Source organism: Anneissia japonica, unplaced genomic scaffold, assembly GCF_011630105.1.
Source record: "Anneissia japonica isolate Jap-2015-1 unplaced genomic scaffold, ASM1163010v1 scaffold287834_len5846547_cov211, whole genome shotgun sequence".
NCBI lineage: Eukaryota > Metazoa > Echinodermata > Crinoidea > Comatulida > Comatulidae > Anneissia > Anneissia japonica.
In genome coordinates this window covers 5,244,782-5,262,936 of record NW_022704992.1, presented here as the reverse complement: position 1 = coordinate 5,262,936, position 18,155 = coordinate 5,244,782, and the positions used below count along the sequence as shown (strand labels likewise).

At 33.6% G+C, this 18,155-nt stretch overlaps 1 protein-coding gene across 3 annotated transcripts in view; it reads left to right on the top strand.

Annotated features, from left to right (window-relative positions):
• Positions 1–287: 287 nt before the first annotated feature.
• Positions 288–18,155, top strand: part of LOC117104920 (potassium voltage-gated channel subfamily H member 8-like) — a 70,131-nt gene continuing 52,263 nt past the window's right edge. For 2 of the 3 annotated variants that reach the window (XM_033245855.1, XM_033245853.1), the window contains exon 1: positions 295–408. The gene's annotated coding sequence lies outside the window, so the exon portion shown is untranslated. Of the gene's footprint in view, positions 413–18,155 lie in introns of all 3 variants that reach the window. The other variant, XM_033245854.1, reaches the window with a different exon arrangement.

The following is an 18,155-nucleotide window of genomic DNA, read 5'->3' as shown; positions in this document are numbered from 1 at the left end:
TTCTATGTTCAATTTGATTACTTCAAAATGAGCAAGTTAATTTCAAAAATTATTTTTGGGGTATTTTTCATGGGACATACGTCTTTATAAACTGCCTTCTGGTTTTTTGTTGGCCCCTATCCCCCGCTCTCTCTGGATCTGTTTCTAAGGATAGGCCTACAGGTCGGACAGTGATTCTATGAATCCTTGGTGCATGTGGGGTGGATAAAGAGAAAATTTAAACAATTGACTTTCTCCGGCTCGCGTATGCTGGAACTGTCAGTGTGTCACTGGTCATGTGATTTCTCCAAAGTATGACATGACAGCAGGTCACTGTTGGTGCAACTAAGAAGAGGAAAAAACTTCATTTCAAGTCTGATACACTGAGCCAGGGGTTGGAAATTGGAATTGCAAACACATAGGCCTACAGTAAGTGAGTAAATGAGCCAGAAGTTTTTGTAACATTGCATTTTATGATACAGAAGGCCTTGGTTTCAGTCTGAGCCTACTTAGCGTACAGTAGGCCTTGGTACGACCACAGTGGTGTATAGGATTTGTGGTACAACCAAACTCTGAAACAGATCGGCTTACCACACAATCTTACAGTATCATGAAGCAGCCTAAAGTTGGCCTAAGGTAATAATATTAATATAAATGATTTATATAGCGCGCCAATCCACTCCAAGTGCTCAAGGCGCTAACAGAAACTAGTGTCATTTGTTGTTTTTTGTTTTATTTTGGTTTTTTTTTTTTTATAAACCAGTTATATACCATATGCCTCAGTACAGTAAAGAGATATGATTTTAATGATTATTTAAAAGAACCAATGGTATGGCAAAGCCTGATCCGTTGGGAATGTCATTCCACAGACGTGGAGCAGCAACTGAAAAGGCTCAGTTTTCAAATGAATATGCGATTTCGGTTGATGTAGAAGTAACTTGTTCATAGACCGCAAATTACACTTAGGGCACATAGAAGAAATTGTTAGATTATATCACTCCCGCCTGCATAAAACATGAGGGAAATATTGATGCGAAAATGAAAAAAAAAAATTTTACCACATCATTTATTTCAACAGCATAAAAGAAAAAACAATGGAATTTTGTGACTGGAAATACATTTTCTTTAAAAAGCAACAAAATTAAACCAGTTTTTATAGAATATTTACAATATTCTTGCCAAAAAAAAAGTCCCTCCCTTATCAATAAAAAGAATCGTCTCCTGTTAGACATGCTAAACCCCCGGCCCAGTAAATTACCATGGCACCACTAGGATTTTCTCGAGGTAAGGTTCAGCAGCTGGGTGAATCCTCTGGAAATCAATGAAAGATTTGAAAGACTATTAATTTTATAGTCTCAAATTTTATATTCTAGTCTCACAAAAACAGAATTTTTTTTTCTCCCGACGAATTACTGAGGGGGTCAGCTGTCCTTGGCAGATTCTCTTCCTCAGCCCCCTCCCCCCATCCAACTGGCTCCACCACTTTGCCAGCCATGAATTGTCAAATTCTTGGGTATATTCTGTACAATGTTGGCTTTGTTTATCTCACCAGTTGATTAATTTATAAAAATGTTAATTGCACAGATAGTCAATAAGTCAAAAATTGCAAGAACAAAAAAAAACAAAACTGGTCATAAAACAGGATCCCTAAAAGTTAACTTAATCACAGTTAAAATGGGTTTCATTATAAGCTCCTAATCATATTGTCAGGTTGTCAAAAATTACGGAAAATTCTATTGCTCATCTCGGATTGTTGGAATCAAGAGTTGTGTCTGCATGCAAATCAGCATTAGACGTTGCATTACCTGTCAAGGATATCTTATTTTAGAACATATTTGACATCATTTTCAATTCTGAAAAAAGTAAATCCTTGCGTGTGATCTAATGCCGGCACAAGTCATCATTACAATACAACTGTCAGACCGAGTACTCAGTTTTTTTTATCATCTTAGTCAAATACAGTAGGCCTATATTAAAATACTGTACAAAATACAAAATTTAAGTAGTTATTGAATAGTACATTTTTCTTTTACATTTTCTACAGGTTTTTTTTTTTTTTTATTATACATACCTTTTTTTATTCTTGGAATTTGAATTTTGTAAATCCACACATAGTGTATTGCTTTGTTGTTTTGATATATCTTGCTTTTGGGTAGAATGTCATTGGCAAGAAACCTATGAGTTGCTAGTCTAGTGCATCTGTGTGACCAAGCAAGCATCTGAAATCTACCACATTCAGAATTGTCTATGTTTTTGCAGCGCCCTACATTAAATGTAGGCGTACACAGTGTTAGTAATAATCTTAGGCAAGGGAAGAGTTTCATGGGATTTAGGCAACCAGGGGTGTCTAGATAGAGGCCGCGTAGGCTAATTTTGGTCTGGAGTGTGCAAAAACAGGCTGGGGTGCAAAAACTGAGAATGTGGAACTAAATCCCTATTCCAATGAAAACTTAATGGTGATATTTAGTGTTTTAACACCTTTGCACCCCCAGTCTATGACCATGCTAGGTATTGTGGTGGGGTCTAGGGAAGAAAACCTGTGGGAAGCTGAAGCATTCTAACATTGAAAAAATGTCAGCATTTTGATGGTCTGGGGCTGGTTTGGTTTTTCAGACAGGATTTGCTGGCTCGAGAAGAGAATTTGACATAATCATTGAAATTTCCCCTGGTTGCATGCGATGAACTCCACAGCCAATTACAAGTTGCTCTGGATCAGGGTGTTTACATTTTCGTAGGCATAGATACTGTAAATTCAAACATATGTGGTACTTCCTCTAATATACTGTATAATCATAGTACTATACCAAAAAGTAAAACAAACCCATGTCCAGTAATCAAACGAAGAGCAATCTGATGGTAATAAAGACTTTGTTGCTGATTATTTCCCAGGCAATTCTAACTGCTGTTTGGATTTCAATTTCAACAATTTCTTTTGATGTGAATTAATCTGCAGATACGTCAAGGTCATCAGTGAACACTGAAATGATTCATTAACTAAAAAAAATTATCATATGATTTTTAATTTCCCTACTTCCCCACCCTCTCCCCCTCCCATTTTTGATAATTATAAACAAATATCTGTCTGAACTTTTCAACAAGTAATTAAAGAAAACAAAAATTATAATTAATTAATTTACACAGTGGAGCAATACTTAATTACATTTCTATTTTGCTATTAAATGAATACTGTACAATTTTTAGTAAGAAAGTATTAATAGTTATATTTTAAATCAAGTTCGACCATAGAAAAGGTATTAATCTTTTTGTGCAGTTAATTTGCAGTTGTAGACCACAAAATTATTGCAGTACCCTTCTGGGCAACATTCTTTTTTATGTCAAGAGATTTATGTAAAGAGACTTTGTAAAACTCCTACATAAAAAAGAACCCACATTAAATAAGTGTTATGTAAATTTTCTATATAAAAATCGCCTATGTAGTAAAGCTGACCCTTTATGTTAATGCTTGAAATCATTATAAAATAATAAAATATTAAGTAATAAATCATATAAAAATCTTTGTCCATAGATCAATTGCTTAATATCTTTTTAGACCATAACAGACACGAGCATGTACAATACCTGATACGATTAATCAACAGAATGTTCAACATCCCATTTCTGTTTAAAACACTTGGAAGTAGTTGTTGCCTATTTGTCTATTGGATTTCATTAGAAGATATTTTTTAATGAAATTTCAGAAATTTTTTTCCCCATTCCTATAAATATTGAGTAGATGGCCTTTTAGATCCATAATCCTTTTAGATGTATATTATCGGCTTTTGTGTGAGTTGGGGTCTCCTTAAAATTTGCATGCAATTCTGTTGAAATGTTGAGTTATTTCTTGTAATGAGAAACTGAAGGGCTTACATAGAATCAAGTAGTAGTAGTGCATAAGTAACTTGAAATCAAAGGTCATTGTAGTGAAGGCACATAACATTCAATGCTTCACGTCTGACCACGCATCTCAATCAATACGTTTCTTTCTAATATCGGTTTATGCCATATATCTATATGCACAATTATGGGTTTATTAGCATTCTAGTTGGTGTTTTGAACATTTTTATGATCAATAAAAAAAAACAATTCTCAATTCGAAGACAAAGATAAAACAATAATAGGATGAAAAGCAGAATGGCTAATGCTATTTACACACTAAATATAGCATATGCTTTTTTATATAAAATTGATTTTAGAAATGCTATTAAATATACTTTAGTGTCCTGTTGTACTAATTTTAAGTGTACTATTACTAAATTTTAACAACAGTATTATATTTAATTTTATCATGAGTTCCATTTATCATCATTATATATGAATCTTTTTCTGTTGCAATTTACTCTAAAACATGCTGAATATTCATGGATGATTAGTAATACCCCCAGGGAGAGGAGGTGTTTGCACATTGTGTATGGTTGTATAAAAGCACTATAAAATGCTCTAATAAGTAAAAAATTATTAAACAGTCGTATTATTGTACTTGCTTGATGGTGATGAAGATGATGTTGATAAGGACGATGATGATCATCATGCTTACCATTGCTATTATCAACATCATAGTTTTCATCATCATTGTTTTCATTGTCATCATCATCACCATTATCATCATCGTTAATCATCACTTTCATCATTATATGTAATCATCACTATCATTTTATTTTAAATTTTATTAATCTAATTATATATATTGTATATATTTTTGTTATGTTTAAACTGTACCACTTTGAAAACCATAGTACTGAAAGTGCCTACAGTGTAAAGAAAGAATAAATAAATAAAATCATTAATCATCATCATAATGTTTTATAAGCTTATCTACCATAATTGCTTTATGTTTTTCATCTCTGTTGCCACTATTTTCCACTAGTATTTGAAAACCACACAAGATTAAATTGTAGCTAATTAGCAAATATTTAAATAATTAATACTTATCCTATTAATTGTATGAAAAGGTAGACCTCGACTGACACATTCATCCAGAGTTTCTTTTATAATGGCATATATTTGATATCCGATGCAACGCTAATTTCAACCAAGTCACAAGGGAAATACCAATCTTATATCGTTACCTGTGAATAGTAATGTTAATTAACGCGCCTCAATCATTAAAGTTCACAGAAATTACTTGCTAGTGGACCTTTGATTCCCTTGGTATCTCCAAGTTCATTATCACTGTTTCTTGTTTTTTTGACATATGCATTTGTAATAACCAGGAGAAATGAAATATATACATAATGGTGCTTACATGTCAAGAACTAATGTAGTGTAGAAATTTAATAAAATTGTTTTCAGAATTTACACCTACTTGCAATGAATATTGAACATGTTGAATTAGGACATGCACATTGCCAGGACAAAATGTGCAAGGTATTTAGATTATTCTGTTATTTAGTTGAAATAAATTTCATATTGACAATTAATATATTATATATTCTTAACGTTTATGGTCAAATCATTATTCAAAATGGTATTTAAAGAAGATATATGTCTTGTTAATATCTTTCAACCTAGATTTTTAAAGAAAAGAATAATTCTCCAAGTAGTTTCTGCTATTAATATAAATGTGCTACAGGGATCCATCACTGTTTCATGAAAGTGTTAATGGATACAATTTTGAAGGGCTCCCTCGTCTATTGGTTTGACACCAAATTCTCTGATGTCAATGCTCTTATGCTATCAACCTAGAATAATTTGGCCCTGATTAAAGTCCCTCAGGCGACATATTCCACACGTCATACACCATCACAATCTAGTATATATACATTGTGTCTTCACACTTCCTTATAATCACCTTAAATCGTATAAAGATATTAGCAGGTAAAATGTCACATATACTGCTTGTAAACCTTTAGCATGTACTGATAGGAATAAATTTATTATGAAAAATGCTTTTCAGATATTCGTATCTGGGCACGACCTCATTCACACAAAATATCCGCATCTTTATTGAGTGAATTGAGAAAATCATTTACATATCTATAAATGACACATATTTTACCATATGAATGAATTTTTGGGATGTGAAAATAAGAAACCTTGTGTACCAGTGGTGATACTGAGGCGATCTAACCAGATGCAGTGATGCTATTTACTGAAGCGCAATAGTCAGGCAAGAGAGTCCATAGCTACGTTATTAGGATGTGACGTCTCTCATGAGTCAGTATTCCGATTCTGCAAATAGCACTGTACTCTCAGAATTGGTTAAGAGTGCCTTAAGCTGACCATTACAGGTTCAAAATAAAACAAATGTACAGAGTATTAGCAATGGTTAATCGACAGACATTTTACCGACAGTCAGTTCGTCGACACAACACTTTGATTAATTGTTTCACCGCGGCAGTGCTTTTTGATGACAAATGTTTTCATTTAACTGACATTTTGAACAATGAACGTTTAGCTGACAGGTATGTCTGCCTACACAACATTTCAACCCACTATTTTACCAATAGTGCATTTCTTTGGCAGCTGCTCTGCTATGGTATCCTCTTGAATAGAATCATTCTGATGCTACTCTAGTCCAAATCCATGGTCCAAACCACCTAACAGTGGACTGTACCATTGTAAAATGGGGGTGTACAGTGAATTGTTTCGATAATAATAAATAATAATAATAGTTATATAGCACAAGTAAGCAAGCTCTCAATATAATAAATCTTGAAAAGTGGCCTTTTGAAATATAATGAGTATTTTTTTGCCCTGCATCACATGAAATATACTTTTGTAGCCCACCCCCACCAAAAAAAAAAAAAAATTCCATGTTTTAAGATTTTGTGCAACAGTATTTATAATAAACCTTTTTACCGCAATATACAACTTCAGCAAGAGCTAGCTTGCTTTCTTTATTCAGTTTCAAATGTCTTACAATAAAATTCAAATTTACATATATAATAAATATATAAAACATTTAAGACAGTTGGTGAGCTTGCATAGGCACCAAGTCCATCAACCACTAGCCCCCAACAGTTTCAGTTTATTAGAAAAAAATCAAATTCTGTAAGAACATGATTAGACATTAATACAGTATATACTGTATATGATCACTTGATCAGGAAGGGATTGACGTGATGAAAGTGCCAGCAGAATTTGAAATCCTTGAACATGTTTGACGTCGCAGTTTTGATACAGCACTAATATCGCTTGTGACTAGACCTCCAGACACCTGTAAAATTTGCTATATTCTGAGCATTATTTTCAGCTTTGCTGGATCTCAAAAGAGATACTTGTTTATAGTGTGTATAACAAACTGATAGAAAGTAACATGCTGGAATAATTATAGCATTAATATTCACATCAGTTCTGCCATGTGTTGGCATGCGTTCGCCCACAGCCTTTGTATCTGCCCACATCTCTGCTTTAAGCAATTTCATTAATTCTATTGTCCTGATTTCAGGAATGTTTAGTTCTTTGTTTATCATTGTAATTCATATTGAGTTTTGTTTTTCTCTTGGTGTATTAGGTAGAGAATTATGGTATAAGATTCAGGTCAAGAAACTGTTTGTAGGTAATACCTTGAACAATAAAATTGAATGTTTATGTTTGTTTGAATAAACGCACCATCCAGAGCGTCATTTGTAATAAATGCCTCCCTCGAATAAACATCTTCCTAAATGACGGTAAACAAAACTATTAAAAGCAACATCATTCTCAACACATTCTATAAATGTTGTAGTTTTTCTAACCAGGTTGGAATCACTTTGTCTTTATGATCATGCAATAACACATTTTGATGGTAATTATGTGTTATAGTTCCATATTTACAGTGAAATTAAGGGGTGTTTGAGATAGGTATCCATTTTACACCAAAAAAAAAAGAATACGTCTCCCTCAAATAAAGCCTTGCTTCGAATAAACGGCCCCCTCAAAAATTCTTCTCAACAATAAACACCCAGGGGCATTTATTTTAAATAAATATTTTATATTAATAGCTTTCCATTGGAAATTTGAAAAAGAAAATATTTTTTCTTGCCAATTAACACATGCATAAATAATGTTTTGTTAATTTTAATTTTTGAAATTTTAAACTAAATTTTATAGTTTCAAAATTTAAGTTTTGTGCAAATAGGTCTATTTATATCACTAATCCTTTTTTGGTGGTTTTGTCTTTATTATTATCTCAGATTGTTATTTTCAGCGTATTGAGATGGAATTTTTTATTTCCTTCACATCCAATAGCAGTACACTTGCCACTTACAGGATGAGAATGATGCTTTATAAACTAAGTCTCTTTATGAGACTTAGGGAGTGGAGTTGTTTTTAGTTGTGAGAAAAAGTCCTGCTGTGACAGGCAGGATTTGAACCTGAGACCTTGGGACCAGAAGGCAGGCATCTTAACCACTGAGCTATTCAACACCACTTATGGAATACCGTAATATGCACTTTAAGCAGTTATTTATAGTTTTGCATCTTTTTAATAATACAATAGCCTGGTTCACGTCAAACTTTTATCTAGATATACCGTAGATCCACTTAACTAGATAAAAGTTCAACATGAACCAGTCAATTATAGCTAGATAAAGGCTTAAGTCACTTAAAGTTAAGTGAAATAACGTCACTAGAATAACGGTAAATTAACTTGCTTAACGGTAAAGTCGGCTCGGATTACAAGGACACGATTACGTAACGTAGGCATCTAAGCCAGCGTTGTTGTATTGTACCACCATTATCATCCTCTCTCTGGTTGGCAACAACGTACTCCAACAATGTTAACAATAGCGGCAAAGTAGTCTCATTAGTCTGGTTTTCAGAAATTATTTGAAATATTATGGGTAAAAACTCAGCAAACGTCCGTTTTACGAATAGTCGATATTACCAATGACCTTTGCCCTTTGCATCATCGACCAAGTAATAACTTTAAAAAGTCCGATTGCGTACGTTTTTTAAAGGGATAATGTATATTTTTCTTAATAAAATCAGATTTGTTGTATTTATTTATTGACAATTCAATCTTTTCCATTTCTGAGACGTTATTAATTCAGTTTCAACGAACTACCACCAACGCCAGTCGTTAAAATGAACGCACATGTTTTTACGATGACGAAATATAAAAGTGTGTTGGAAATCAGCAACTTTTTTTAAAATCCGCGAAGCTAGATTTTCTCGAAGTGCATGTAAACAACACAATTTAGCGATCTAAAAACTGCAAAAAAAAAAAAAAAACATGGCAGAAAGGTCCATAAAGTATACAGACGTTTTAATGAGAAATAAAACAATATTTTGTAGGCCTGGTTGTAACTCTTTTCGCCTACTCACATGCACAACGAAATCAAATTTAGTAGCCTACCTACTGAAACAAAGGAAAAGGTAGCACTTTTTTGACTAACAACAATGAATTTATTTCAAAAGTTTTCGCCCCAGTCAGTGCTTCATCAGGTGAGTCACGAACGCGTAGCATAGCTACGCTTTCGATTTGTCGATTTACCATTATTTAGAGAAATAATCTTGGATAAACTAGCCTTGTACAGATTTTAAATCAGCGTTTATAAGTTGTTGAACATAAATATCGTTCCTGTGTGCCACGCTGTGCATGCGTGTTCCGGCTGTAGCAGCAGTAGTAAGTAAAGAAATGAATTGTTGATCATGGGAAAAGTTGAAATTTACTTCCTGAGTAGTTTCGTTACACGGTGTTTAACTTGAGCTAAAACTTACTCGAACATGATATTAACCGGTGAATAAAAAGAATTTGGTTGGCATTTTTCGCTCGAACGAGCACGAGCCCATAGTTGTTAGGAATTATAACTTATATGCCTATCTATCAACCCTCCTTTTTTATTCTAACTCCTTAAATTTGATAAAATCTGTCATTAAGTTGTTATTTGGAAATATTGAAAAATATAAGTCTTATTACATCATTCTATATTGCACTATTTTGCATTTCATTGCCAAGCCATCCCATAATTTCCATAGAAAATATTTAATCCCTTTGTATTTACACAATGATTGAAATACAAATTTAAAGGTTAGCAGATAATAAAGACAGCAACCTGGTGAGAGATAAATAAAACATAAAATCATTTCCATTGCAGATGTTTTTCTAATCGATTATGGTTAATATTTTTGTGCATGATAGCAACATGTGTTCATTGACAACCAGAGGATTAATTCTTTGGAATAACATGTGTTCTATATAGCCTGAAAAAAAAAAGAACTTAATGAGGCTTGGAGAGTGTGGTGCTTGTCTCATAGCCGATCACTATTCTAACTATTGGGAACCAGTTTTAACTCATCATCAATGCTCAATAGCTTAGGAGTGAGATTAAAATGTATTATACAACACCCAACACCTGTATATATTCTATTAATTTGATTGGTTGAAATCAGGTCACGTGAGATTGATTTAAAATGACACTTCCACATAGTTATTTGAGTACTAGTCAACGATCGTTGAATAGTACTTTTTCATCTCCATGGCGACAAAAATCTAAAATGCAACGCGAACGGGAAAAATTATTCTAGCGTGTCTAGGCCGCTGTGACAACGTTACAACCTGTGCGTCAACAAGGAGTTGGTCATTCAGTACCCTCACTCCGCAGATAAAATGGCAGGTCCATTTGGTACTGGACTATTTATACTTTTGAGCGAAAAAGGAGGAATTACTGAAAGAAAGTGATGCCGAATCAACAAAAAAGGCAATAAAATATGAGTTAACCATATGTAGTATTTCACCAGCTTCAGTGGTGAGGATGATTCTATTTTATTAGCTGAACTTCATTGATTTCTAGGTCTAGGCCAGTTTTATGCTCGCCTTGGAATGGATGATGGGTCCATGTAATGTATTAGAAGAAAAGCATGTGGGCGATGTATGAACATCCAGGGGCCAGGGGCCAGAAAAACAAAATAGGCCGTCCCAAATGGAAGCCAGTGGGCGTGGACCTCGCCCACGTGGGCCACGCCCCATCACAAACATAAGGAAACAAACAGAAAATGGTGATCTTTAGAGAGCATTTAAATGAATTAGCTATCAAAAAGATATTTCAGTTATAGACATAGATTGCGCACGGCTACGGTTACTCACATAATGTTTCTAGGCTATGTAGATGTATCTTCATCTCTCTCTTTAGTCTAGTGTAAATTCTACTTTAGGTCCTGTCCTCCGAATTGGGAGATAGGGCTAGACCTACTGTATTTTGTTAACTAATAAAATTTAACTTTCAGGAATTTAATTATAACCAGAGAGTTACAAACACAAAAAAAATAATGTTGAGAAACCGAATCTTAGGTTTTGTATTTGCAGAGCCACTTGCATGCATTGTGGGTGACTCAGAAACGTCCATTTTCCAGCGGGGTATAAATGTTTTTAATACGATGCATTTTGTTAGTGAACTTTTTGCCGGGCAGGCAATGGTTAAACATTACATTTTTGGGAATCTCCACCGAATACAGGTATGAAAACATTGACATTCAATCAATAAAGGTTGTTTTTATCAAACGTAAATATGATTTAGATTTAGTTTAATGCGATGTTCTGCAAAACATTTTTGGAGGGCCGCGAAGCCGTCTGGAAATAAAAAGAAAAAAAATAAGAAAGGGACGTTTCATCATGGCGAAAATAGTTTTTAATAAAGCCGCTTCATTGTTACAGCGAATGCGTCGCTTGCACACGCTGCTAAAGTGCAAGATGCCAGGTAACTATTTGAGTTATAAGCGGTTTTGGTGTCTATGCTCCCTCAGGAGCTAGACACTATGTTATCGTCTAGAATCAACTGTAAGATCGAGTAAATCTGGTATGGAGGAATGATGGGATGAGTCATAAGCTAAATATAAAAATAAATATAAGACCAGTCCTAGAAAGATCACTACAGTAAACAACACCACACATTTCTTGATAACTGAATGCCCATGTGGATACTTTATTACTAAACATAGTACCTGTACAGTAAGGTAGTCCTTCAAAGTTGCGGAGTAACAGAGTGTGCGTGAAAGTTTTTGGAAGAAGGAGAAAGCTATGACGTGTGTGGCTGAACCGTGTTTGGTTGAATCATGGTAGAAAAAAAAAACAATCAACAATTGTTGGGGGTGGGGAGGTGGGGGAAACCCAAATGTACGGTATTATTTACCTAATGAAATAATATTTAATTTGTATACAATGAAATTTTATCACTGAGAGAACAGATAATGATGTCAAAATATTGTATATACATGGAGGCTTCATGATCAAAAGTTCTTGCCAGGATTCGTTATGTTGGTTCCTGGCGTGGCTGGGCTGCCTGGAATCGTAAATAGGCCGTGAAGTAAAAAGTTTGCAGAACGCTAGTTTAATGTAACATTTGATAGATTTGAAGAATATAAAGAATTTGCTAAACGGCAGACCAGGCCTAATTAGGCTAGGCCGAGATAATTAGGCTAGGCCGAGATGATTAGGCCAAGCCGTCGAAGCTGTCACGGTAAAAGTGGCCGTTCTAAATAATTGTTGGCCGTCCAAAAGACGGCTGGCTAAGCCTATGAGAACATCCAATCTGTCACCTCATGAAATATTCTACCCCATTGTACTCGTAAAATGACTGAACTTTCACTTGGTTCACACTTTTGGGCCTATGTATATATATATATATATATATCAGTACATTGAGAATATAACCTTGGCTTTATGACCACAATATTTGTTCAACAGATCTTGAAAGATCTTGTGACAGGTCAAACAATCAACATTTTCCAGGCTTTGATTTTGGTATGAGCTCCAGTGTACTCGTCGTTGTCTTTTTTAGTTCTTGAATGAGCTTTGACCAGTAGCACAGTCAGAAATGCAAGTTTTTGTAAGCAAAACTTTGAGAGGAGTGGACTTTTTATATTAATTAGAAATTTTAAATTATTAATTTATTAAATTATCTAGTAACAAATTGTTTTATATATATTTTTTTTGTAATTTGGAGTAGAACCAGGACTTTGGATCCTTCTCATTAAGTTCAACTTAACTTTAAAAATTAAAGTTCATACTACAGATTTAGTCTCGTTTTCATTGGGTTTCACTGACTTTTAGTTACATTGGTTGTCCCAAGTTATTTCTTTATTTCAGTGGCTTCATTTTTACACAAAACACACTTCATAGATATAGCTCCAGTTTAAGTTTTACTTTTCTTTGCTGTGTTGCTATAATTCATCTTAAAATGCCTCTTAAATAGTTAGTTTATGAAGCATCATTCCACTCTGTTACTGGGGAGTAATATTTGCTGTTTGATGAGAATAAGATAAAATAAAAAAATATAAGTAAATGGATTTAAAAAAAAAATGTACTGTTTTACAGTGGCAGATTAAGGACAGACTTTTAGAGATGGAGGGAGGGTCCACCATGATAGTGGCTGAGGTACAACATTTTGTTGCTATGCAGATGGCCATAGTACAATTTTCTTTTTGTTCTCCATTCTATTTTGGTTTTCTCTACCATGTGCACAATTAGATCTTAAAATAGATTTCGGCAAAAATCAAATAATATTTTTACAAAGGACAAAGAAAAAAGAATATGATGTTAAGGGGGACATACGCGATAATTAATTGTTCTTTCAACACAATCAACTTTCAAGAAAATGACCTCCAACAAATGAAATATTCAGCTGAGTGTTGATGCATCGCTAACTTCGCTAGAATTGCAATATGACAGTCATGCATTAACAGAGACAAAGTACGGTAATTAAGCCGTGAACGTGAGAAGAAAATGGCCATAACTCTGTTGGGATTACAGGAATATTAACTTAAAGGGAAGGAGAGTGTAAGTCAACAATCCAACGAATGATTTAGTTGTCAGAGGAATCGAAAATTAATGAAAAGTGGTTATCATTCATCAGCTATGCTCACCTAGTCACACCCGTGGACAGGTGCCACCAATATCTTGCAGTAATCGGGACGCGTTCGCTAGCGTTTAATTGCACAAGTAACAGCGTTGCAAATGAAAAAGACACTTGATGTTTTCTGATGTTCAGTCACTTTTTGTTTACCTATTTATCTTAGTACCCACTTATTATTTTGAATATACAGTATGTAATGTATCAACGGAAACTGAATTGTTTTAATCTCTGCCTCATTGAAAGTAAATAAATAAAATAAAAATAAATAAATTCATTAGGAATGATAAGAAAACTGTTGATTTGGGTTCTTTTTTATAATTTATAATAATAAGTATTTAATATTATTATATATACCTTTTATTATTATTCGAAATTCTACTTAATTGTACTCATGTTTATTTATATCTGTACGTATACCTCATGAAGGGCGACACCTGAAAATATTTGTGTACTCGATAAACTACTTTTGGCAACACTAGACACCTCTTTAGAGATTTTATTATTATTATGTATTTTTCATTATTGAAGATATCTTTATTGGCATTAAAGCAAACCAAGAACCCACAATATGAGATGCATTGTCCTCGGACATGTGGCAATAATCGTGAAAATAATCAAGTTAAAACATACAATGCAGCACCAAACCTAAACAATTAATTACAAAATATATATTATTGCTCTTAATCTTGTGATATCTTTGTTGTGTAAATAAATTGAGTTGTGTATATGGTACTTATTAGTTATGGAAATCCAAAGATTGACTTGCAGTTAACATAAGGGTCATACAGAATTAGAACGGTATTATTTATGCATTTGTTGAATGACAAGGGAAATATTGTCTCGTTCTATACTTAATAGCCAAACATCAAATATGGATTTTATTTGCGAAATATTGATGTAAAATGTTTTAAACTTTACCATGGCGGATTCAAGGGGGATGGGGCCAGCCGACCCGGGCCCTCCTAAATTTTTCAAGTGGAGAAAGCAAAAGAAAACCATGTGCAACTTTTATGCTGAGAGTGCCATTTGTGGCCTTCTACAGTGGCAGATCCAGGAATTTCAAATAGAGGGACACATGGAGTGATTGTCACAAATGGAGGGTCTATACCACCTTAGGTCCATAATGGTTGGGGCTGAGGTAAAGAAAATTTATGATTATGATACCGCTACAGTATATGGCTGGAAATGGCACTCTTACACATAAATGTTGAATTTAGTTTTCTTTTTTTTTCTCAAGTTTTATTTTTATTTTTAAAAATTTATTGGTGGAGGGGCAGGCTGGCTGGGTCCTCCTTGAATCTGCCACTGATCTTGAGGTATCATAGATTTTCTAACCTCAGCCCCAACCACAGTAAGCAGGAGGGGGTATAGACCCTCCAACAACTTTGATAGTCCCTACCTGGGCCCCTCTTTCAAAATGCAGGATCCGCCACTGCTTAATGATATTTATGAGGCAACTATCAAGCAGAAGGAAGATAAATATGTAATATAATAATCCTATCATATTTGTTATATAATACTCTTCGATGGATATTTGCCCAATATATCAAAGTGAATTCTAATGTGGTTCATATTTCTGTCGCTGTATGTTAATCTCTTCTTAAATTGATGAAACATAGTAATACATAATCTTCTCAATTATGTGTGATACCCTAAGAATTTAAAACCAACCAACTCAGTGTGTGAGGCCTACTGTATAATATAAATTTATATGAATTATAAATCATAATATGATAAAATTGAGAAAATCATAGAGTAGTATGTACTTTAAGGTAAAATATAAAAAGGTTATTTGGTATTTTATTTCATTTAGAATTAGATGCAGGGGCCAAGGCTTATAATCATCTATATCTTACCAGCCTAAGTGGAAACCCTTAGACTTGCAGCCAGCAATACACATACATGACTATCGTGGTAGATACAGAGTTGGCTTGTATAGACTTGCATTTGTTCATAATGAAAGCTATTGTTCATTAACATAAGATTTCATTTTATGAATAACAATAAAAATGCATATATAGCATAGCCAAGAAGACTAGTTGAAAATGATGGAAATCCTACACAAATCGGTGGCATTAACTATGAAATATAACAAAAAATCAGATTAACATTATTTTTGTTGCTAAAAATGTTACCAATGTAAATTTGCAGTTAAATGCTTTTTTGGCAGACCCTTCGTGAAGCAAGTTTTCGCATGATTGTTATTTCCCCAGAATTTGTTTTAAATTATTTACATATGGTATTTATTTTTAACTGTTTGTTTAATAAATTTTTTTAATGAAAGCTTATATTTATTTTACATATGATTTAGATTCTTATCTAGTATAGACTTTTTTTAAAGAAAATTTGTATTTAATTTTACATATGATTTAAATTCTTATCTTGTATAGATTTTTTAAAGATAATTGGGTGGGTTATTCACTCAAGCTTAATGAATAGAAATGCCTAAAATGTGTGGAGCTGTCTTCTCAAAAACATTGAAAAATATTATTTACAGGAGAAAAAAGCTCAAATGTACAAACAGTTCTTTTTAGCTTTTTCTGAAGAACATTTACCTCTTGATTTGGAGACAGATGTCTTCTGTAAATGCCAAATACATTATTAAATAAATTATAAGGGCCTCCATGATTATCGAATGTCCTCGGGGAATGGAAGATGTTAAACATTAATATGATTGGTACTGTTGGCTAATGACAAGGCCAGGAATGTGAAGTGCATTGAGACATCTTGACATGGAAAATACAAATGTTACAAATTAAATAAAAGTATAGTTATTGAATAATTTATTACTTGGATGGAATTAAGAGCAAATTGAAGCAACTTCTCTCTTGGGAGATGCTTGTAATGAATGTAATGTAGTGGTCGTTGAATCGTAAGCAATATTATAGGGGCATGGATGCCCTCAGAAAAAAGTTTGCATCTATTGCTGGAGCTTTAATATGCTAGTAGGATACTCTGTGGGATGCTTTCTGGAGAAGATATAGGTTTAGTCCTGATGGTGTTTTTGGTATAGGGTCCATGGAAATGCCTTATTCCAATGGTAAATCACTTTTTGACATTACTATTGATCAAAATGCTCTTTCATGCATCAAATCGTGGTATCCCAGTTTGCCATTGCTAAATATGCTGATTTCACTTTGGCGAAACCCAGTTTACCTACATGTACTTAAAAATAATGAAACTCATTTTCTTGACTAATAATACATCAGTAGGAGCATGTGGGGCAGCGTGTAATGTGTTGGACTTGTGATCTTGAGTTCTAGGCCGACGCCATTGCTTGTGTCCTTGAGCAAGGCACTTTATTTACGTTTGCCTCTCTCCACCCAGGAGTATAAATGGGTACCTGGTAGGATGGTGTGGCATTGAATATATTAGGTTGTGCGTGTAAAGTAGCATGACTTGGGATACTTCCTGGGAGCAGAGAATGTACCACAAAAATGTGCTAGTTTGCCGACTTAGTATCCAGTGACCAGAGAAATACAAACGCCAGCTCCTCGTGTATTCTTCGGTTTGGATAGGCGCTGTATAAATCCGGATTCAAAAAAAAAAAAGAAAAAAAGAATGATGAAGAATACTATAGATTATTATTATAATTGTTACTATTATTGTTGTTATCATCTTTGTCATCATCATCATTGTCTTGGTCATCGTTTAATTGCTGCAAAATATCTTATTGCCAGCTTTGTTAATCATGTATGTATACAATACTTTGCCATCTAATCAATTACTGCCAATTAAAGCATTACAGTACCTTGTTATTTCATCATCTAATTAATTATCGTTAACAGTACTTTTCACCTACATCAAATCTCCATTCGTTATTCAAAGTCTGACAAGTGACCTTTGAGATAGAACGATAAAATTTTGGATTCTTGTGTTGCTAACCTTTAAGGAAATCCATTTTTGCTGAGAGACAGTGAGCAATATCAGACCTAGTTTCTTGTCTGCAAAGTATAGTCACATGATCATTTACCATTAAAGAATAGAAGTAATTACAAAAAATTGATTATATATTTATAAAATTTAATTAAGTAGCATATACATTATATAATTACATTTGACTCAATGTGTTCTTCTTTTGGAAGGATGTTCAAATTAACACTGACTCAATTTTACACTGTCTCAATTTTTTTGTTTATAAAATTCACATTCACATAAACAAAAGGGAATCTTATGTTTTTAAACATTAAAAACATCGTATTTCAGAAAATATATGCATAGAGCTAAGTATTTATACAATAAAAGAAAAACAGTACTTCAATCAATGTGTTTATGGGCTTTTAATTAAACGACCATATACACATTGATTAAAATAACTGTTTTTATCACTTTTAGCTCTATGCAATGTTAATCAGTTATGCTGATAAAGTCCTTAGGAAGAGGATTAAAAAAAGGACGATGAAA